The sequence below is a fragment of the Triturus cristatus genome, chromosome 3_2, assembly GCF_964204655.1.
Source record: "Triturus cristatus chromosome 3_2, aTriCri1.1, whole genome shotgun sequence".
Lineage (NCBI taxonomy): Eukaryota > Metazoa > Chordata > Amphibia > Caudata > Salamandridae > Triturus > Triturus cristatus.
In genome coordinates, this window is record NC_140584.1 from 990,744,686 (window position 1) to 990,769,197 (window position 24,512).

General features: G+C 44.8%; 1 protein-coding gene across 1 annotated transcript in view; it reads right to left on the reverse strand.

Annotated features, from left to right (window-relative positions):
• LOC146858950 (ras GTPase-activating protein 4-like) overlaps window positions 1-24,512 on the reverse strand; it is a 436,965-nt gene that overhangs the window by 273,809 nt on the left and 138,644 nt on the right. The gene's annotated exons all lie outside the window — the stretch shown is intronic.

A 24,512-nucleotide genomic window follows, 5' to 3' on the forward strand; every position in this document is an offset into this window, starting at 1 on the left:
CACTTACAGTGCTGCACTACTCCAACCCTGCTGTCATCATGGTCCCGCCTAGACCTGGCTGGCTATAGCAGGAAAAAAAAAAGGATAATAAATTGGTTTTATTATCATTTTATTTTTCCCGGTTTGTCAGTGGGATGCGACGCTCGTCCACCATAGCAAAGGAGCCGCTGCTGGTTTTACTTTAGCATCACTGTATCAGAAATGGAAGCTGAGCTTGAAGCTGACTTTATTTGCATATAATGCTCACCGAAAAACACGTCTTTACACTGATAAATCATATAGGATTGTTGACAGCATTTTACAAAGGGAGCCAAAACACTCTTTTCCCGCGAATCAACATGCAGGTGAGCTGAGGTGGCCTGTGGAGCAGCTGGGAGGCTGAGCGGCCTTCTCGCTGGCACCGTAGGATCATCGGCGCTGCTCCGGCGGGACGCTGCTGGAGCCCACACTTTGAAGACTGACTTGCTCCGTTCAGAGATATTGGCCCCACTGGGTGTTTCTGCGCTTCATTCTGGGCACTTCGCATGCCGCTCCGGTGCAGGCCCACATAACGAACCTAGCAGCGCAGACCCTGCTCAGGCCTAGGATAGCGGCTGGAATTGGACCGCTACCGGATTACCGCGCACACTACTGGCAACTAGGCAGATTTTTGGTTGTGACTATTGCCGGCGGTGAATTTGCCCTGGAGTCTCAGAGACCCTTCTGAGAGAGTCCACAGTGAAAAGGGAGTCTCACATAGTGGAGGTCAGGGATTGATCCCCTTACCACTGGGAACCGTCTCCTACCCTGCTGGAAGTCGGACACTGTGTTCACGCTGGGTTTTCTACCCCTACCTCCTCCCTCCTTCATTCTTCTAAGTGTGCCCATGACCAAAGCACTCCTCTCCTCTTGTTGGGGAGGGATCCAGCATCTATGCCCTTGAGTCTCAGCGACCCCGCTGAGAGAGTCCACCGCGACAAGGGAATCACACAAAATGGAAGACTGTGAATGATCCCTTTACCGCGGGAAGCTGTCTCGCACCCAGCCAGACATCAGACACAGTTACTTCCTCATCTCCTCGCTGTGTCTCCTACCCCCCTACCACTTCCCTCCTTCATTCTTTGCTTGCCTCCCTCATTCCTTTCCTCTCTCCCCTGAATCTCTCTCCACCTGCCTGCTTTGTTTTTCCTTGTGCCAATTCTCCGCTTAATCTCCCTCCCCGTCGCCCTTTTACATTACCCCCTTACCCTCTACACGCCTTGACCCAACGGATGTAACTTGTAATTGGCGTACCTTCTGTAATGATGTGTAACTTGTAACCTATGTAACTCTCCTCATGTAAAGCACTCTGATACCTCCGGGTCTAGCCAGCGCTATATAAAACTCAAGTAAATAAATAAAAAATACAATGTGTCTTGCCTTTGCAGCGGAAAACTTCTCCACACTATGACACTGTGAGAGGGGTTTGTGCAATTGAATGTTCAGAGAGAAAGAGTATGTTTAGAATAGATTTATGTGTGTCGATAGAAGTCGATTTAATATGATTATTTGTTTAGTCAAGAGATATCTGTTTTTTACTTGCTGAGAGAAAGAGTCACGCCTTAATTGAACAGTGGACAGAATAAAGAAGAGTGACTTGTTTATTGTAATATCTGTTTATTGAATTTTCAGCAACGGTATAACATAACAGAGCGATTCCAGAAAGGATACAGTTTTAGGGCAACCCCTCATACAATGAGCTATACAAGATCATGGTTATGCGTCATTTATACACATCATACAATTTCAACTGGTATGATCACTTTCACATATTTGAGAGGGATCTGGGTGAAGAATCTCATATATAATTGCATTGTAGTTCAGCAGTGAGCACAGCCGGAATTCTATGCATAGCATCTGCACCTCAATAAAGTGTAACAGTTTGCACAGAAAATGACATTACGGGATTTTCCATCATCCTTCTGCACAGTAAATGACATCACTGGATTTCCCATCATCTATATGCACAGGAAGTGACATCTCAGGGCCTACTTATTGGTGGCCATAGCATGGATACACATAGCGGGCCCCATACAAGCGGGCCAAAGAGACGCCTGTCTGTGACTGGACCGCGCACAGTGCCAGGAACTCTGCTAATCCCCTCCCTTTACTACCATGCTGTGACACTCTCTGCCCTCAATCCAGGCCGCAGCTCCACACACTGCACCGTGCCGCACTGCACAACACTGAGGGAGCATTCTCCTGCAAGTTTTCATGCACTTATCAACACCCAACACTCACCGCACCAACAGCACCCAACACCCCAATCTCTCACACTCACACAGTTCTGCAACTACCTACACAACACTCCACACTCTCATACATGCTCGCTCCTCAATACACATGCACTAACCAAACACACCACATATATCTGGGAACTGCTGGACGACAATGCCCCTGACCTATTTTAACTCACGGAAACCTGGTTGTACCCTGCATTGGCAGCTGACATCACCACACCCAGCTACAAGATTGTCAGGCAAGACAGACTTCATAAGCCTGGAGGCAGAATCAAAGTCATCCAGTATCAGTTGCACCATATCCGCAGACACTGCATCCTCCAACATGAAACACCCTTCGTTCCAGCTCCACGTCACAGCCAACTTCACCCCAAGTTTCACTCTCATCCATAGCCGACTGAGACCAGGCACCGACTTCTCCAACCGCATCACAGATTTTGTTGCACCACTCACCCTCAATGCTAGCAATTACATCTTACTCAGGGACCTGAACTTCCACCTGGAAGACCACGTCAACACTAACTGACTGAAGACATTGGAAGCCTGGGCCTCACATAACGAGTAAAGGGACCTACACATTTCGTCTGACACCGCCTAGACTCTATTTCACCAATTTTGACAACATCTGAGTCAACAAAACCACACTAGTCCCCTGGACAGACAACGCCTTAGTCAAGTCCAGCAACACCGTCGAGGTCATATGCACATGCACCACTGCCAGACCAGCCTGCCAAAAGTGCAACAGCATCACTGATAAGGACTTGAACATTGCTCTCAATGCTCACCTACCCGAACACAGCAACACCCTCCCCAAAGCCACCAAAAATTAAAAAAACTGGATCACCTCCTATGCCGACTCTCTGGCCCCCTCAAACACAGCAATGCAACAAGATACAGACCCCAGGCCAGTTGGTACATGGAGGAACTTAGATAGATGAAATACGACTGAAAACAACTGGAGCATAAATGGAGAATGAACCAGACAATACAGACAGAAGCACGGTGAAATCCGCCTTAAGGCGCTACTACCAAATGATCCGGACCATCAAACATGCAGACAGCATCAATGCCAGCACTACCAGACACAAAGAAATCTTCACCCTTGAAAAAGATTTCACCGCCCCTTCGGCCCAATCACTCGCAATCTCCCATGCACCACTCACCTAACACCACATATAAAGGAGCTCCACTGGTTCACTATTCACATAAGATGCACAAATCAAACTCCTCACCTACACTTTCAAAGCACTACATAACACTGGCCCAGCAAACATCAACAATCCCCTCTGCTTTCACCAACACTTCAGACACCTTGGCTCGTCCAGACTCCTACTTGCACAAATTCCACACATATGGAAAACCAGATCTAGCAGTTGAGGCTTCTCCTACATAGAGAAATGTCCTGCCTCTGCACATAAGAGCTCATGTGCTTAGCGCCAGTATACCCTCCCGGGTGAGGGTGCGCTCTACAAATCTGTATAACATAACATACACTAGTGGGTTCACCCACCCATACCCACATGCTCGGAGGTACAATGCATATCAATGTCAACAAATCATACAGGTGTTCCTTGAGCCACAGACTCACCTGTTGTGGTGTCTGTGCTGAGCAGGAAGTCTGTAATGGACCATCAGGTATCTTTCAGTCTGGCAGTTATGGGTTGTAATTTTACAAATGTTCCAGATAGGGCACTGCTAAAGGCAGCCTCTATGAGCCATCCATTTATTTAGGCTCAGGGTCTTTGGACCATACTATTGTTATCCTCTGTTTGGGCAGATCCAGCAGCAAAGCAGTCAGCCTTCTCACAGAGTGGGGAACATCTGTGACATAACCCAACGGCATAATCAACGGCATACGGCCCAATTGTTAGAAATCTACATTTCCAGGAGTTTGTGTCACCTCTAACCAAAAACTGCTAATTGGGTGCATTTCCAGGCCAAGTGTAAATAATCAGCAGCATCGACAGAGCATCCGAGGCAGCAAGAGGGTTAAGAGGGGTTAGTGTTATATGAAAATTCTAAGGTATAGCACAGTAAAAAAAATGGAAATGAATGAGCTTGTTTATATAATTAATGAACACCAGATGTTGTATGAGGCCTCCTCACCTATGTTAGGCTCCCATGGTGCCTTAGTAGGACAGCGGGGCAGGTAGGGGAGCAATTTGTTCGATGTAAAGTTTATACAGCCTAGAAAGCCATCCCTTGGCATCTGTATCCAAAACATATTCGTCAGTGCGTGGAACTCGTCAGATTTTCGGGCAAATGTGTGACAGTAGGACATGGCTCTGTGTTGTATTTGAAAGTATGCAAATATGTCCATCGCATTAACCGCTCTAATCTCGCGAAACTGCGCAGTCGTAAGAAAACTACCATTAGGAAAGAGATGTCCCATCTTTTGCAACAGCAGTCGGTACAACCTGTACTGATTTAGTGAATATTGGTGGTAGAGCAGAGTTTTCTGCAATAAGCATTTCTGGAGAACCTACTGTTGTTGTCCCAATCCTTTTAGCGACCGCTGAGATCACAAGTTCTGTTCCATGCTGCTTGTTCATCCTGCAGTCTCTATATTGAGGTTGTCCTCTTTCGGTGTTTAGTTTTTTTTTTAATGCCTACCACATTTGGATTTAGCACATTTGGATGGCTACTGATGGTCCTCATTCTCTTTAGGAGTATACCCAAAAGCTTGCATGTCTGTACACTTAAAAAGTTCCCATTTTTTTTTTAAAAGAAAAAGAAGAATGAGCAGGAGTGTAGCCATTCTGGAGCAGAGATTTCTCCTTTGACAGTACAGCACGCGTTTAGATTGCACCAAGATTGGTCCACTCTCCTAGATCTCCTAGGGCCAAATGTGCTATTTAGGTGGTCGCAAAAAGTGGTCGTGAATTGCATACTGACTTTATGTGACACTATTCTATGTTGCAAAAAGACCTATGAACAGATATGTTGGTTCACAAAATACAAAATAGCAGGAGGTTGCAGAATGACCGAATTAATATTAATTATGCAATTTGCGATGACCAACCGTGATTGACTGCAATCAGAAGGATAATGGCTTGCAAGGTACAGCGGACTACAAGGCCTTTGACTGCAGTCCTGAGCTCTTTCAAGCAACTGGCACTGCTTTAAACAAAAATATTTTTCTGTTTTGGAAACTTCAGTGAGAGAATAGATTTGCTGTAGCTTGTTGATTATATGTCTAGCATTAAGAACATGGAGCCCATTGGCATATTCAAGGTGAGATTAACCCAGACCTATTGATGCCTGATTCCTGTGAGAATGGCCAAAGTAAGGGAAGGTGACCACCTGTTTTTTCATCTTCTTCAATGTGACTCGCAGTGGTCCTATCTTCGGAAACCAAGCAGATATACGGTAATGATTTTGCTATTAGACATACATCAGTATTTCTGATTTGGATGAGGTAAATTTAAGGTGGTTGTTCAGCATCCACTGGTAGACTGCAATATGGTATTCACAGACTCAAATGTGTTATGCAGATCACATGCACACGACAATAGCAAGTCAACATATTGAGCCATCTTGCCAAATGAGTAAGGGTATCATCTTCAGAACATTTAATACTATTAACAGCAGAAGCAGTGGACAAGACACGTTTTTCTGTTGATGTTAGATTTTTCTATTCCATTTCACACCACATCAGGTGGTGCATGCTAGCCAAATTGTAACGTAGGGGTCCGAATATTAGAGAATTTAGTGGAAAGGCCAGATGATAAATGAAAAAGCTTCCTCTGTAGGATGGGGAGATTTAATATAATTCCTTTCTCCTATTCTGATTTAGGTGGGTCAATTTTGAATCCCCATAGTCAAGCAATGCCCATTGCCACAGCCAACACTCCACCGATTAAGATTTTAATGTGTCCATCACCAGCAGTCATTCTTAAGACCTCATGTGATATTCTACAGCAACAAGGGGAACACAGTATGCCATACTGAAGTGGACAGAATATGCTGTGCTACTGTCAAAAATAGTAACAGCACATGCCTATTGTTTTCTTCCATAAAACCGGAAAGGACATTATAGATAAAACTAATGCTGGTACCATTAGAAACCCATATGCAATAGGAACTTACCATGCTTACCAATACCATACCTCTCAATCATATACAGTCACCTGAAGTCCTCCCCATTTATATGGCATACTTTGTTTTTAAATTGTGGGTTCTGGGTTAGGTGACTCTGCTACTGGAGGGATGAAGTTAGAATGTGTTAGGCTTCATGCCGGAGGCTCTGTATTGGATCAAGGTTTGCTAAATTTCCAGTGGAGACCTGAACTGCTGCAATTTGTGCTAAGTTGCCTTATGCAGTTGGTTTGTATCATGGAAATATTAAACGAAGGAAATCTGGAGTGTGACAAGTTTAGGGACTAAGGTCTATAGCCAAAGAATTTACATCTTTTCATCAACTTGAGAATTGACAAAGTTGTCTCTCTCGTTTCTGTTATTTTCGAATTATGAAGATTAGAAAGATGGTCTTCCCACTACAATAATTCCTAAACCAACTGTGCTAAAGCTGGACTACAGTAAACAATAGGCCCTGAAGAACCACGAAACAAGTGTTGGCTTTAAAGATTAAATATCTTAAAAGGCACAGTTTAACCCCATGCTCAACTCACAAGAACATAATAATGGACATTTGTGCTACTGAGATCGTTATTAGACCCAGGAAGCATATTAAGTTTGGTCCATTTTAAAATAAATTTTCGGTTTCCAAGGTGGAAGTAATAATAGGAGAACTTATAAAGTCTAGTTGCTGAGGATCAAATAATTACATAGAAATACACATGTGAGAATAATATACCTGTTCCTCATTACAAACAAAATAATTTATGGTAGTACATATACCAGGAGGATACCTAGTTTATGGGTAGAGTGGACCGGACCATTAATGTTGCTGAAAATCCAGTTGCTCAAGGTAAAGCTGGATCTGTGCTTCTTTGTTGGCAGCGAGGATGAATTTGTTACGTGTCTGAGGTTCACTCCCCTCTCCAAATTTGACTAAGGGCAAAGCCATTTTTGAGTCAATCACTGGTCTGATTCGTGTGGACTTTCAGAGTGGTTTAAGATAGATCTGCACCTTTGGATCTGCATTGGCTTCTTCAAGGAGAGGAGTGATAGTGACATGTTTACTGGGTGCCAGGACTTTACCCTTTACGATGGAAGTATTCGTCAATTTTATGATGTCTGGAGTGAGTACGGAGGGAAAAAACGTGTTAATGCTTCTGGGTCCTTCTCAGGTGGCACATGAGATGCCTTGATCTTGATAGCAAGTCTAGGGACATCCAGTTACTTTCGTAATGCTGGCGTATCCTGCAGATTAGAAGAGAGCATCGTGTATGTGGACGCCTCCGTGTTATTCACTATCACTTCCCATATTGTGCTTATTCTTAAAGTGTAAAATGATGCAAGTCTATGCAGAGCTACACAAGAGAAGTTTGTTAGTGTAATTCCGTGGCCAGGTTAGACGTCTCATGATTTGCTTATTTGTACATGTGCTTTTTACTCGCATGAGTAAAACAGCATACTCTCTTGGTTTATATACTCTTCTGTTACGTTTATGCAAGTCAAAGTCTTGCTGAGGCATTAGACTGGCCGCCATTATTTGGTCTGATGTCTTGTTTTAGGGTTCTGAGGAACACTTCTTTACTCAGGTGTCTGACTGTCTGAGTAGCCTTGATTTGCCTAGGTGTCAGGGTCTGAGGAACCCCTCCTGCCTTAGGTGTCTGACTGTCTGAGCAGCCTCTATTTGCCCAGTTGTCAGGGTCTCAGGAATCTGCGTCTTCTCTGGTGTCAGGCTGTCCGAAGCCTCTTTCTGTTCTAGCCTCTGACCCGAAGTGCTTTTGTTTGCTCACTTGTCTTTTCTCTGGTGTGTAACTCGGGATTCCTTGCCTTGAAGAGGTGTGCGGCTCTCAAAGCCCTCACTGCCTAGCAGGGTGCATGTTTGTGTCCTGGAGTCGGCAGCCAGAGTTTATCTAGGCACAGCCATTTCCTGACGTTCAAGAAAGGCTGAGAACGATTTTCCACCTTGAAAGACTCAAACCGTTCCAGAAAGGATGTTTATAAAAACAGGAAGAACGAGGGGAAGCGGTTCCCACACTGAATCAACATGTCAGCCATCTTTGAGATCGCCATGACGTGGGCAGGAGCCAGAAGTCCCCCGCTTCAAAAGACGGGCCGTGTCAGGAGCGACTAGAGAAAGTAGGCATGGGGTCCTGCCAGGAAGGGCACACAAAAAACTAGAGACAGATGCCCTGGAAATACTGGTAGGAAAAACTACTGCAATGTTACAAATATCCTTTCTAACAAGAGCACCCTTAAAAAAAAAACCGAATATTCAAATATACAAATAAGCAAAGCTGGGGGACTGGTGGAGTGCCTATTATGGTGCCCAAAACAGAGTTAAAGGACGGTACCAAGAGGAAAATCAAATTACGGATTAGGTTTGTAGATGTGCCACACTTTTTATCGGTCTGAAAACCTTTGGTTATTTCTTTCACGATTTCCAAAATCGTTAATAGTTTTTATACAGAGAGCAACTGTGAGGAATTTGAATGTCCATGCTAAATAAGTGATCTATAATGATGGTTTCAGTATGTAATATTAACAGATTTATGACATACTTCGTAAAAGTAAATAAAGTTCATTGAATGTTATTTTAGGAATCAGGACGTGAACAATCACTGTGGACTATGTCACCAGAACATCATAAATTGCCCACAAAGGCCCCCATTAGGATCAGAGGAGTATTTCCGATCATGCGGAAACTGGAGTATTAGGCCAAATTGGGGCTCCCTTGTGACAGAGGACTCTTACCACCAAGAATTAATAAAGACCCCAGGTGATTTGTCCAGAATCCCAAGATGATGAGTGAAGTCTCGGTTTCAAACCTGCTTCGCCAGGTCCAAAAGTGGCAGCTGTAGCCGCTAGGCCACATCTCCTTCCAAGAAAGTTAATATCCCAAACACAGCTTGGCTTAAACTCGTCTCTCTCCAGACACAAGAAGCTTATTATTCATGCTGCAGATTTATTTTCTACAGAGCGACCCATCTGGGTTCCATTTTTTGGAAGTCCTGGTATCATGACACAGAACGCGGTTTGTTTCCACCTGCCTCCTTATTCCAAACTGTTCAAGTATGAAAAAGTGACCCTCATGGTTTTGAATGGCAATGAGCTGTAGCGTTTTCCAATTTTTCCAGTTAAAAGAAATACTACTTTGGCTGAAACTTGACAAAGAACAATTTTTGAAGAATTGCTTATAGAAATATTAGTGAAAAAGTATCTTCATTTCTGAAATAGGGCTTTAATTTTACAGAATCAAAATAAAAGTATAGGACGTTTTTAGGACAGTAAAATCTTATTGATTCCCTGACAAGTGTGCTACTCGCCATTTGCACTTAGCCTATAGAAACTGATTTCTAGCCTCTATGGCCTCTGATGGAAAAGGATGGTGTTCTGGATAGTTTCTGGAGCATGTAAATGCTAGAGAACATGATAATGCTAGGGTGCCATTGTACATGTACGATTGAACTGCTAGTAATGCCTTATGCATTACAGCTGAAAGTTTAATCTTAACTTGGGAAGGTTGATAGCCGAGTTTTCACATGTGAATCTCTTGAAGTCACATGGTTATTTCAGTGGGACAGTTCTGTACTTTGTGGAGACTTGCATTATGTTTTATTTGGTAACCCAACAACTAGTTGGTGACATTAGTAATGCTTTGGCTCCAGTGATTGTTCAAGGGAATGTTCATCCATTATCCATGAGAAATCCATGTAGATGGCAGAACAAGTGATTACAAATCTTTTTTAACACGTTTTTATCTATCTATTTTGTGGTCTTCACATTCACTAGTGTACAGACGCATTGCATTCTGCTTACATAGTCAGTATTGTTCATTGTTAATCTAAATATTGTCAATTCTTAACTATAACACCATTATTCCATTATCTTAATCACACAGTCTTTCTGTAGTCAGTTTCAGTATCTATCTTATTTGGCAATAAGTGCCCCCTAATTGTCTATTATCTTGTGAGCTCAGAAAGTCCATCAAGGGTCTCTTTGTTCCACAGATTATAGACTGGTCCCCCCGCCCGTTTCCAATATCGCTATTAGTCTACACAGCTAGATCAACCCACGAGCTACAAACAAATTGTAGGTATTTTCCATTTGAGTATTCGTGTAGTCTTAAGTACATTATTCAGGGTCTAAAACTATCATTGATCCCATCGATTTTTATAGTTCTTTTCAATACGGTCCCAAGTAAGCAACCACCCTGAGGCTTTTCCAGATCAGATGCACGAAATCTGCTTCCTCATTATTGCATCCAAGACATCTGGAACAAGCTCCTTGGCATATTTAACTAAGAACCACTGGTCCCAGGTATGCTCTATGTATATATTTCATACGCATACGTCTACATCTTGAATTGCTTGACACTTTTTGGCTGTAGGGAAATATCATTTTCTAACCAGCATTTGTTAGGATACTATCTATATCTCGTTCCCATTTCTCTTGAACCTTTAGTGTCTGTTTCAGGCATTCTGATTTAATAAGAGTGTTGTTAAAGGTTTCATTTTCTCTGCCAGTGCCACTGTTGTTGATAGGTGATTCCAGGGGTCTACACGGACACTCTCCCAAAATATATATTACTGATTCCCAAATCTGCAATACAGTAGGAAGTGTCCCCAAGGAATAGTGAAGCACATTTTAACCTCAGCGAATGGGCCCAGCAACACGTCTTCATGTATGTCTCCCATTTGTTGCATAACAGATATGAGCCAATTTACAGTTATGGCCGGAGCAGTTTCTCAAATTCTTTAGATACCATTAGCGGAGCTTGCTCAGCAAATGTGTTCTATTTTTAATCACACCTTTAGTAAGCCATTCCCATACCTATGTCATCAGCATAATTGAATAGGGGGTGTGTGAGTGTTTCTCAATACCCATATATTGTAATTTGATTTTCAAGTGACGTTCCTTCACTAATCTTTTTATGCCTATTATGTGTTTCTACCCACCATTGCAATAGGTGTTGTATCTAGATGGTATGCCTCCATGTACGGACTCCCATGCCCCTGTCCTCATATGGCAGCCGTAATGTACTAAATTTGATTCTCTGTCTTTGCCTGCCGATAGTAGAGTTGCAAATAAACTATTCAATTTCTTAAATATTCTTTTGGGAAGTAGGAATTCTTAGAATACAAAGAAGCATTTTGATGCAATAATCGTTTTTAGGGCTCGCCTGAGCCAGCGCATGCGCTGTCTGGCGAGACATTTAGGAGTGGAGTTTTCAAAGTGCTACCACACGCTTTTGCTGGCCTAGCGCATGCGGTTACGCGCGCAGCCACCAGCTTTCAGCACCATCTGGCTTTCCTCTCGCTTGCTCTCTGAACGCTCCTCCGCTCCTCCCCCGCCGCATCTCGCGTTAATTGAAAACATATGTGCAAACGCACTGCTTTCACTTTCGCTGCGGCGGGCGCTCGCGCGCGTACCACTTTCGAAGCCGGGCTTTTCTTGTTTATCTCTTTCCGACAGGCCCTTCACCTCTCCCTCCCCTCCGCTCCCTTTCTCCACCCACCTCTTTAGACTCTTTCGTCTCTTCGCCTCTATTCCTCTCACCCATCAGTTCGCTCACGACCTCCACCTTTTTCCCCCTCATCCTCTCCGCCCCAATCCGTTTCATTTAAGTCCACATCTCTCTCCAGTGCGTACGCTTGCACTCCCCCCAACCCTCCCACTTGTTTTCTCTGTTGTTAATGCCCCTCTCTCACTCTAGATCCCTTCTGTAAATTTTCCAGCTCCTACGGTAGGACGCTACTGGCAGCGTCCTGCCTGTCTCCGCTGCCCATGCTGCCAGACCCGGCCCGGCTCCCAGGGTGACTCTGAGCGTGCAGTCCTCGAGTGCCTTTCTGACCCGTGTGCACCCAGCTCTTCCAAATGACCCCTCTGGCGCCTGCCCTGCTCCTCCTCCTAGCCTCTGCCCTGCGCCTCCAGGAATCCAACCTCAGCAGCAAGCTGCACACCAGCAGCGCCAAGGAGCAGAACGGTAAAGCGACTGCCACCGTGCCCTTGTTTATGTTACAACTTCTGGTACAAGTGTATGTGTCCTCAGTGCATCATAGAGTGCTTTGCGGAGGTGTCCCATTTTGATTGTAGGCTGGTGCGCCTTTCCTGCATAAGTTATGCCACAATCGTCTATACTTCCTATGCACGCGCACTTTCCTCAAATATAAGGTGGACAACTTGTATTCTCATCTCTCCGCTATTCTCACGTGCGTTATTCTGGGGGCCTTTAGTTTGTACACGATGGTTTTCCCTGAATCCCGTTGTTTCTTTGTTTCATTGGTTTGGGTGTACACTGTTTCAGACCGCTCTCAATGACCTTGCATGCTTTTCAACACCTGGTGGCCGGATGGGGCAGCTGGTGTGACCTACGCACTGGCGACCAGCCAGCCAAGCCTTTCCCGTCCCCGCCAGGGACTATCCCCAGTTAGAAACATTTCTGATGTTGGATGAGATCCCAAGAGTTCACTCCTTCTGAGGAATGCAGTTGATGGTTGTGAGGGGAAGGCACATGTTCCCGCTTCACGTGCCCCCTTCTTTGTGGGTGGGAGGGTATGCTTGCAGTTCTGCTGTTTCCAAGTGTTTACCCGCCATCACTCTCTGACAGCTCTCTACCCCCCTCGTTAATGGCGTGGACGGTGCCCCCCTTCACCCCGCTGGCACGCTGAATTGGAAACCAGTTTCTTTAGCGTGTGTTTGTTTAACCCCTTTGATGCGAGTGACGGAGCGGTTCCGTCATGCGCGTCGGTTGCGCTGTGCGCCTGACGGAACCGCTCCGTCATGGCCCCGCCCGCGCACGGAACCTTCAGCACAGCGCGGTAATCCGCGCCGCGCTGAAGGGGTTAAACTCAGGTCGGTGCCCCTCGTCCTGGGTCCATTTGAATGAGATGTATGTTGTCCGTGTGCTGGAAACGAGCGTAAAATAGTGTCGGTGCGCCATTCTAACACCCATATAAAATGATGCACAATAACACGTGCACTCATTCCTTGCGTCAGGTTAGGCATAGCTCAGTGTCTGTTTATGTCTCAGTGTTTCACTCGTGTAATACCAGTCATTTCATTTACCCTCGTTGAGCAAAAGTGCTATGGTGACAAAATAAGTAACATAATCCCATTTTGTGTGTGCGTTGGGGTGGAGCGCGGAGTAAAAGGATTTTGATTATTTCAAGTGATGACGTTTGGTGATAACGTATTTGATATTGGATAAACCTGTTGCTTTTGAATTCCACCTCAGGTTCCAGCCTTCTACAGGACCTTTTATATTAGCACAGTCAATAATAAGTTGAATTGGATCTGCTCCCACCCACAGGTTACAGCCTTCCCTACGGTAGCACTCACTCACCTGTAGGATGACCTCATTTCACCGGTTATAGACATTTGGGCATTGGTGAAAAGGTTGTTGGTAATACCTGATCAGTACAGCTGCAAAGTATTATTTTCACAGATGTTTTACAGTGTGCATATTTTACATTTGTACAGTGGCAAGGCTGTTTGTCCTATCTGTCTTATATTGCAGGTTTCATAATTGTTTGGCCTTCGATTAAACTATTCCAAAAGCCCATTGTGTTGGTGATTGTATATAAAGTTGAGTCAAGCTGAATGCTCCGCACAGTGCCAAAAGATTTTGTCTTAAACCTCTGAATAGGGCAAAGAGACTTCTGCATTCATGTCCTGCATTCCCCCACATTCTCCTTCCGGATACCATATGATGTGATGCTGTAGGAAGGTGAATATCTGACTATGGTTACCCCCAAACTTTTTGCCTAGTGTCTAGCTGGTTTTTCGACTTAGTTGGCCTGAGATCCTGCCATTCAGGATCTCAGCCTGTCTGCTCTCTCTTTAAAATGGACTCCATGTACCCTAGGTACATACACAATTGGTAAGGATCACCTTATTGGACCCTGTACAGTGTACACTAGGTACCCAGGGCATAGGTGTACCCTAGGCCTCCCAGGGGCTGCAGCATGTATTATGCCACCCCTGGTCTGGCCTTCCAATTTGACACAACTGGCTGATCACTCAGCTGGGGTAAGTTGGTGTATCCACCTCTTACTTAGGTGTAGTATACCTATACCTAACCTTAAATGGGACACATGTTAACCTATAAGTCACTCCTATGGCAGGCCTTAACAATCCTGAAGGCAGAGTGCTTGGTTTCATGTGAGATGGTGCTCTGGCATGAGCTGAGCCTGTCTGCAGTAGTCGGAACCACTTCCTTCTACCGTTTCCAGATATCGCCATACCATATACTCTTAAGTGCATTATGAACCTCGCGGTTAAATGCTATCTTTGGTTTGGCTTTATCAAAACATGTTGAGTAAGGTGTCATACGAATTGGAATACTAACCCCTCGCCAGTTCTGGCGACGGGGTTAGCATTCCACCCTCCTAGAGGGACACGACATGTACAGAACCTGAAACCCGGGTAAAATCAGACATAGCCTCAGCTCCACAAAATGGACGCTGCCACCACAGACACAAGTCTGCCCTCCTGCCTCTGGGAGTCCTTCCAGCTTGGGAGACGTGGACAAAGGGTTTCCTGCCAAGGGAGGTGCGAGCACCACCCCAGACAGGATTTTGTGTATTGGTCAGGTAGGGCTTGAATAGAATCAGACATGCCTGAGGCTCACAAGGAGCCTCGGTGCATATGCCAGTTCAAACCGGTCCTGGGGCACACCAGCCCCGGACCTGGGGCGAGCTGGACAAAGGATTGGGGGTGTAACCACCCCCCTTCCTGGTCCCACCCTTAGGGAGGGACCTAGCAGGTAGTCCGGCCCCTAGAATCCGCTTAAAGGTAGGAGCTGTGTCATAAGACTTCAGACATCCTGGAATCAACTTGAAACTAAGAAGAAGACGGGAATTTCGACGTTCTGCTGCACAGAAGACTGAAGGAAATCTCCCCTATGGTCAGGGAGTGACCATCTTGCTAACGCAAGCACCATCCAGCGAATCGACGTCTGCTTTGCCGCCGCCTCCTGCCGGAGCCCGAGCCCAGAGACCGACAAGGACTGGACCTCCAGACCTCTCACCGCCCGATCCACAGTCCCTGCAAAGAAGGAACTCGTGGAGGCACCGAGACCCGTGGAGCCAGCCACCTTGGAAGACACTCGACGAGCTGAAAGCGCGACAACAGAGGCTCCCTCCAAGTTGTGCTTTGGGTCCTGGGAATCCCAACACCCGAGCAGCAACTGCACCAAAGGTGAGCCCTCCAGCATCTCCACGATCTGCGTGGGGCCCCTCTGCACTTCGCGACTCGACGCGCCTAACCGGTTACTGGTCCGTTGACTAGTGGCCATCTTGGCGACCATCTTGAAAAACTACGACGCTGGTCTGGTTGCTCCAGACTGGCCCCTGCTTCCCTCCAAAGGAGCAGCCCCTCTGACCTTGCTGGTCAGAGTTACAAGCTTTCTTCATCTCCTGCGACTCCTGCTTTTGCCAAGGCTTGTTTGCTTCTTTTGAGTCGCCGACAGCGAGAGCCTGCGTGGGACAGCTCGTGAACCGACTCCTGGACGTCATCGACCTTCAGGGACCACGTGGCTGCAGAGACAAGCTACACTCCTTCACCTGTTTGCACCCGACATCGCCTGGTACCTACCTGGTGCCACGCCGGTCACTGGCTAGTGGCCGTGAACACTGTCCCCTCTGCTTTCAGGTCTTCTATACTTCCGATCCACCCTTGGATCCACCGCATCTCTTCTGGACCGACCGCCTGCAGCATCTTTGTCATCAGGCTCCATTGAACAGATAGACGAAACCCGACGCACTTCGAGCCCTATGCACCCGCTTCCTGTGGGTGAGGTAAAGCTGGCACTCCGGTGCACAAGTGTAGAGTAACATCTCTAGTGTCTAGGTTTGAAGTCTTGAATTCGTAGTCCATCCAGAAGACCCTTCTAGCAGTAACTTTTGAAAATTTACGCACCCATTGAAAACCTATGGGCGCCCGCGTGTAACTTTCCTCACTGCACACGCGACCCGTGGACCTCCTGGTCACTAACTAAAGTTATCTCCTTGTAGGCCCAGCGATTCTAGAGGCCCTAGGCTTTCTCCCTTTCCTGTTCGTGGTTCTTATACCACTATGTTAGTATATGGTTTGAGCGGCCACCAGGGCCTATCCATATAAAGTGCAACTTCTGTATATTGTGATACTTTCTTGTTTAACGATTTGTGCTCCTGTGCTCATAAAGAGTCTAGGGGATACTTTGAGTAATAAATACATATATATTTTGAATATATATCTGTGTGGTGTCCTTTCATTGGTATAACAGGGGGTTGCATATGGTAAAACAGCTTGCTTAACATGCCAAAACGAGTTTAGCCTGAAAGACTGCTTAGCCTACGCTACCACTAGGGCAGCTGGTCCGAAAAGGTTGACTTACAACCACACCATAAGGGTTGCTTGGCATGGTACATGGTGGTCACTTTAACTAGTGAACATCATATACCAGGCCAACTTCTCACAGATGCGCTGTAGATAAAATTAAGTGATGGTGACTGATGGAGAAAATTTCAGAGACAAACTTTGTCTATGCCAGACCTCTCAAATGGACCTCCCTCTTAGCGTCAATGGTTGGGAGCATCACTCAGTATCACCACAGCATCACTCAGGAACACCACAGCATCACTATATGCTACCACAGCATCACTCTGCAGCGCCACAGCATCAATCAGCATCACCACAGCATCGGTCAGCACCACCACAGCATCACACGGGAACACCACAGCATCACTCAAGGCCAGCACAGCATCACTCAACTACACCACAGCATAAATCGGGGCCAGCACAGCATCACTCAACGACACCACAGCATCACTAAGTGCTTCTTACACTTTTTAATTACAACTTCTTTACATGCTGCACAGCAGACACACTTCTCTACTGCACAGCTTAGAAACATTGGCACAGTCAATAGCTCTACCTAAACACTTGTAAGGCCCACCAATACATAGCCGATAGGTCTCGCCTTTAGGACATTATAAGTGTTTAGTTATCCAGCACAATATCCTTGATTAAACAACATCAAGAGTTGCATGGCTAAACACTTTTAAGGTCCCAAAAGCGAGACCTATTGGCTATGCCAATGTTTGTTATCACTGCATCTCGGACTATCATGGAAAGTAGCAATCTCATCCAAAATTCTACCTGTTTGTGGGTCTTAATAATTATTTTATTTATATTCTTTTTTATAGCTCGTTCAGGTTCATGTGTCACATATCCTAAATATTTTTGTTCTGCAGTGTTCCATACAATTTCTTAGGTTTGGGTATACGTTATCTGTGTTAGGCGCCTACCCTTCCATTGGAAACATACTGGGAAGTTAGAGTACAGCGCTGAAACTGTCTTAAATTCTTCCGGTATTTGCAGCAATTCTAGCACTGAGTAAGAGGGGTCTCTCAGCTATGTTAATGCGTTGTCTGCATATTTTGAAATAATTGTGTGGGAGCTTCCCTTTATAGGTCATATCTGTTAATGCTTCCGCTCTTAGTCTCCATGTGGGCACGACTGATCTCATATGATGCCATGCGCCCAACAGGAAGTATGGTGCAGTGCTTAATTTGAGGTGATGGTTTCGGGTGCTCAGCAGCGGTCCTTAATCATCAACACAGGCGCTTTTTGTGAGCACCAGTTAAGGACACATTCATTTATGCTAGGGGCGGGGAGATTAAGTGATTTGCCCGGAATCACAGGATGTTGAGCCGACGCTGAGACTCGAACCTGGTTCCCCAGCTCCGAAGTCGGCAGCTCTGGCCTTAATGCCACATCCTCTCCCCACTTTCATGGTTAGTAATTGTTTCTGTTTTAGGCCGGGCTAACAGGAGAAATGGGCAGGTGCAAGCTGCCTCCTGACAAGAGCCCCAGCACTTGATTGCTTTACAAATCAACCACTGGTATGGTGCATGATCAGAGTGTTATCTGGTCAAATAATTTGGGCTGAATATAGTTAAATATTAATTCAGCCGCGCGTCAGGATACAAATATGTAGTCAGTTCTATGGTATGAGCTGCGTGATGATGAATAAAAGGAGTAGGCTCTATCTGTGAGATGGCGTTCTGCCATATGCCAATCATCTATAATCACATATAATGTGTGTGGTTATTATAGGCATCTCCTGCAGTCTAGCCAGCTGCCTATCCAATACACCAGACATTACATTTTTGAAGCCTCCGCCCAGCGCAACCTTTGTATCAAGGATGGAAGTTACCACCTCAACAATCCCAGGGAGACGTTCTATGTCTGACACATTTGAGGCGTAAGTGTTGACCACTGTTAGGTCTTCTCGATCATGCATGCCTCTCACCGCCACTTAGCATCTTCCCAATCCATCTATATGCTTGTTGCACAGAAGAGTACATCATTTGCCACCCGTATTGATGCCCGTTGAGTATGGGGAGTATGAGGCTTAACACAGCGCTCCTCTGCATTTCTTAGATAACTTTTCAAGCTGCAATTTGTCAGGTGGGTCTCCTGCAGTAGGGTTGTCTCTTGATGGGTCAGGTAAGTCCGGATCCTGTGTACTTTCTTATAATTAATGAGCCCGCGTACAATTTGTGCCATAATTACAACTTTCCCTGCTATGTTGATCTTTGACTTGCCAGCAGAAAAATCTCATAGTTTGACTCAATTTGTGTCTGTTCTCTTTCATGTACTTATGGAGTGATTTGAATTCCTCACATTTAGAATCTGTTTTTCCTACAGTTAATGCTCTTGTTGTCCATCCTCCCTTCCCGGGAATGCTCAGCATCCATAACATGACTTTCCCAGTTGAATATATTCTTGCAATGCACTCCTTCTCCCCGTCTCAGCCTTCAGTTAACCAAATTAACCTCTGTTACAAATAACATACTGAAACTCAAGTGGGAAACAGATTACCAACGTCCTCTCCATGTTCACCGATTATGAGGGGGATGGCCAGTGTCAGTTTAGTTTAGCCTCCATTATTTACTTCTCTTGTACTATACTCAGGGTTACATCTTCATTCACCACCACTTTCTCAGTCCCAGCTGTCCCCTCCTCCCGTTCTTCTCAGTCTTCCATGAGAGATAATGTCAGTTGTGAGTCTCCCATGCTCCTCCTCTCATGGGTCCAGTATAAGTGCATTTCTCAGTTTCTCCCCTCCTTTAAGTCTCCATCATCTCCCGGGTTCGTGAAGAAAGACGCTTCACCTGGCTTCAGTACCTATAGATTCGCAGGGAAGAATAGCATGCACTAGCTTCCTCTATAAGGCTTCAACCAATCTGCATTGTTTTTGTTCCAGTTGCATGTAATTAGGAAATTATTTGAATCTTCATATGTTCATTATTTGCTGAGTTTTATATGTTGCCTGAACTATTGCATATCGGTTGCGAAAGTTAAGAAAAGCTATAATTGCCCTCGTTGGTGCTCCAGGTCTCGGCAATGGGCGTAGTGAATGGTGTGCTCGTTCTATTGAGACAAGGTTGGATAGACCCTTTGGCTTTAGAGTTTCTAAGATCTATTGTTAGAGGAACAATTCTGTAGAGGCTCCCTCAGAGTGTTCCAGAAAGCCTAGAAAGCGAAGGTTGTTACTCTTCGTTGTCTACTCTGCATCCGCTGCTCTATCTTGTAGATTGCGATTGCTTTCCAGTAGCTTAAGAATGCTGTCCCTCTTTTTCTTTGCATTGCTTGTAAGGGACTATACTGCCTATTTTGAAAGCAAGTCACATATACCAATTTGCCTTTAATGTGGCTGCTGTGGATTGTGTTTCAGAAGCTGCTTGGTCCTGTGTTTATGCCTCCAGGATTTCAAATGCAGCCTCTCCTGGGGTGGCTATTTACTGCGTTATTTTGTCGGCTTGCATATTGATTTGTCTTGCACCATTTTGAATATCCGCTGTTTTTTTGTAGTTCAGTCGAGACTACCTTGTAACTTTTCATTCAGTAGTCTAACATGTACATCACTCATTGAACTCTTTTTTCATTTACAATTGTTAGCTATAATACTAAGATAAATTGTTCAGGCTACACTCAATTTAAATCACCGACATTTTTTTTTAATAAAGAATTGGTTCATTTCTACATCGGATCTTCTTGCAATCTCTTCACATTCGAAAGACTGATTTCTTTATTAACGATTTATGCTTTTTTCAGTGCTGACTTGTGATTAGTTTCACTGATATATAATCAGTGCAGTTTATTATTTAAACTTTTATTTGTTTACTTTTTCGCTGCCTTTATCTCTTTCTGGTTGCTGTGCTCCGAGTTTCTTTTATGCTTTAGCAGCCTGTGTTTCATTCTTGGCAACAGTCCAGCATTCGACAGGTCTATATTTAATTTGCATCTGGGGGCGTATTTTCTGCCTCGCTGTAACGGCTCTTTGCAGCGCCTATCAATCTCATTATTATTATGTGGGCACAGGGTTTTTGCCAGGTTGTACAATATTTAACATTTATATCTGCGGTTCGAGCCAGGCTTTTTTCCTCTCAGATTTATATCTCCTGTCATTTTTGTTATGTGTCCGCTCGACAGCAACTCTCCCAGTCTGCGGAGCATTGACACAGGAGTCCCAGATCAGGCCTGCCTCACGCGCCTCCTGGGCTGGCAACCTCCACACCCTCTGAGGCCTCCAACTCCCAGGAAATTCCTGGAAATGCTGCTCTGCAACCTTCCAGCTCAAGGCCCCCTCAGCAAGGGCCCACCTGATAAGGCTGCTGTCCGCAATAGTTCATTGCTTTATGCTGTTCCAAATCTCCATGGCTGTAGAGTCTTTCCCTTCTAACCAGGGCCCGTGCCGCTGCCACGTTAAGTCAGCTGGCTCTGACTCTGCGCTAACGATCTACAAAATGGTGGCATCCTTAGCTGTACTGGGCACATAACCTCTCGTTACTCCAGGTGTGAGTCACCTGTTATTCTTTTTCTAGTCAGATGACTATGTGGATGTAAGATAATTGTCGGATTCTTATTGTTTGCAGAAGCACTCTTTTGTTGGTCGATTGCCTTCTTGGTGGCTTCACCATCTCTTCTGACACAGATATAGGGCCATTATAAATTACTACGGACTCTGGGCACCCATGTCTCAAACACATCCATTTTTAAATCAATTCTATTAAGCAACCTTCTATTGATATCATTCACCTCCACCCATTTGGAAAAGTAATTAACCAGCACATACCTCAGAGTACACCTTACAGAACAGTACGGGTAAGCATAATGACCCACCTTTTCCTATGCTCTTTGTGGGAAATACCCTGGCATTACAGGAAACCTTTTAACTACCAGAGTTTTGCTGCTTGTCCCACATGCATTACATGCCTCTTTATGTCCTTGTTCATCGGCTGACTACCAGAAATACAGAATCACTAATCTTTTCATAGGAGACTTTTCACAATGCTCTTACAATCTAATTTTTAACCATATAAATATGGCCAGCTTCTGCTGTCTTCTCAAAATTTCACCATGGTGGTCCTCGACCTGTATCACTAATTTTTGTTCCACAGAATAATCTATGTACTGCCAGTAAGTGGATTGCTTCCTTAAAGTTTAATGTGCCACTTTAGGAGTAAAAAACATAATAACAAACGTTAGAGGTTGTTATGCATGTTGTTTTCTTACAAACACTGGACAAATCCAATGCGCTGAAGACGAAAACATAATCTAACATTTCCAGGAGCTCGTTAATGTTGAGCAAATGGCAAGATACATTCCAATTTTTGAGCCAGCATATCTACACATATGTGAATTTTACCCTTGAAGATATGAAATGGTAGAGAAAATGAAAAACCTGAAATAACTTTTCTGCCCGGTCATTCATTTTCTGTAACATGTCAATACCACCAACCTCCATTCCTTATAGGGCAGCTGGAGTTCTACAGTGAGTCATTGCGAACTTGTCTGGGAGATGGGTTTGAGAGGGATGAACTTCTCGTTATGTGAGCAGTGGGTTAAGTATACAGCGGGTGCACTGACTGCTGCGAAAATGGTAAACATTGCCCTGGAGGCTGCTAACAGTTTCGTTTATATTAATCGCGAGGACTCAATTATTAACTTTGTTAACGCTAATACTCTGTGTGAGGCTTAATTTCTTGCCTTAAGTGCACCTCGTAAACTGAAAGGTTATGTCACAGCAGCTGCCAGCTATGCGGTCGCTAGCTAATTAAACAACTGACTGCTCGAGCTGTGTTAGTCAAGCCTGCTATGTAAACAGCAGGTAAAAAGCACAGCTCTTCCGTCCATTTAGAAGCAGAAAGAGAGTTAATGAGGGCTCTGTTGAAAAAAGGCCAGAAGCAAAACTCCAGTGTCAACACAGTGGAAAGACGTTGTTTAACCTGAGATAAGGAAACAAAGGCCAAGGAAGTCTATGCTAAGGTGCCACACGACATAAACAAGAAAACCCTGGCTTCACTAACAATATCATGTGCAGATAAAATCACATTCGACATCCTTGAGGATGTGGGATCACGGGGCAGGGCAGGAACTAGACAGCCACTGTAGCCTCAACACACAAGACCTAACCAATGAGTGACTGCGCAGCCACATGTTTCAATTCTGTACTAGGTGTGATTTGTTCCAGGATTTTCCCCAGAATAAGCAAGCAATTGACAGGCGGGAGTGGTACACAGGGTAAAGAGGCACGTCATCAACAGTACTACACTAAAACAAGCACTGGCAAAGCCAATCAGTCTGACTTTTCGCATAGGTACATAGCTATAATTATTACATGTATGTAATTATTAGATGTCCTTTTCTAATCAGAAGAAACAGTGTGAAGGCTTTAACACGCCTTCAGCACTTCAGAGCTTTACTCGATGTTCCAACTGCTCAACATGTCTGTCACAAAGCTGCAATAACTCAATCACTCATGTTGTTACTAAATGGAAGCCAATAGATAAAGATATTTGGTGAAAGGATATATATATACCAATGTGTGGATGTGTGTGTGTGCATATATACACACACACTCAAACCTGTCATTCCTCAGGTTGTTACTAGATGTCTCTCTCAAGTCAAATGCTAAATATTTTTAATTCTTGCCTAGAGCTGAAGTTCCTCAAGTCCCTGTCAATTCAAAAGCATTTATAAATTGACATACATATATATTCTTTACTGCAGGTGTAGTTCCACAAGTCGTTACTTGGGGGCATATGTATCAAACGATTTTTTAATCGCAAACGCTGCGATTCGCAAAATAACAGCGTTTGCGATTAAAAAATCGCTAATCGGGATGTATGAGCCAATATCTCATCGCAAAATTAAGGAATTGCTAATTTAGCGATTTCTTAATTTTGCGTAAGCATTTAACAAATCGCAAAATGCTATTTCTTAAATGATATGTAACACGCACCCAAGTTGTGCGAATTATCCTTAAGAAATTGCAAATTACCACCAACTTCTAGTTGGTGGTAATTTGCGATTTCCTTTCAAAATGCACTGTTTTGAATTTTACAAAGTGCCACGTGGCGCACATACATGCCCTTAGGGCATGTATGTGCGCCATATGCGCACACATGCTCATTTCAGGGGTGCATCAGGGTGTCATCATGACACCCTTACACCTTTGAAATTATTCTCAAATTGCGATTAGTAAATTGCGAATCGCAATTTGAGAATTACTTCACATTCATTCCTATGGGTCTCCTGGCCCATAGGAATGAATGGAAAGGTATTCCTTAATTGCGATTTCGCAATTTGCTAATCCCAATTAAGGAATTTTAAGAAATCGCAAAAGTTAGGGCAGGCCAGGGTCATCAGTCACACCACAGGGGGCGGAGCCAGCATTGTGTGGGGAAAGCCCAGCCCTATTCAGGTCCTAGGTGTACTCCTCCCACTCATCCACATGCAGCTCTCTCCATTCACCACCGGGGCAGACCCATCCTGACTCTGAGGATTCCCTAGCCCGTCACATTACCTCAGCCAGCCAATCACGCGACAGGCAGTCACTGCACATTTATGCCAGCATCTCGAAGTGGCACTTCCACACTAGCTACATGGAGACCGCACACATCATCGCGCAGCATTTAATCACACGAGTCCGTACATACCAAACTCGCACCTGCACTCCCCACGCATCAGGAACTACCAGGGACACATCCATTCCCCATTCATTCCTATGGGAGGGCAGGTCAGTCTCACTCAATGTAACCCAGAGCGCACGCACTTTACACTGGGACATAGTGTTAAAGCGCCTAGAGGCCTAAAACCACTAGTACAACACAGGAAAAAGGCTAG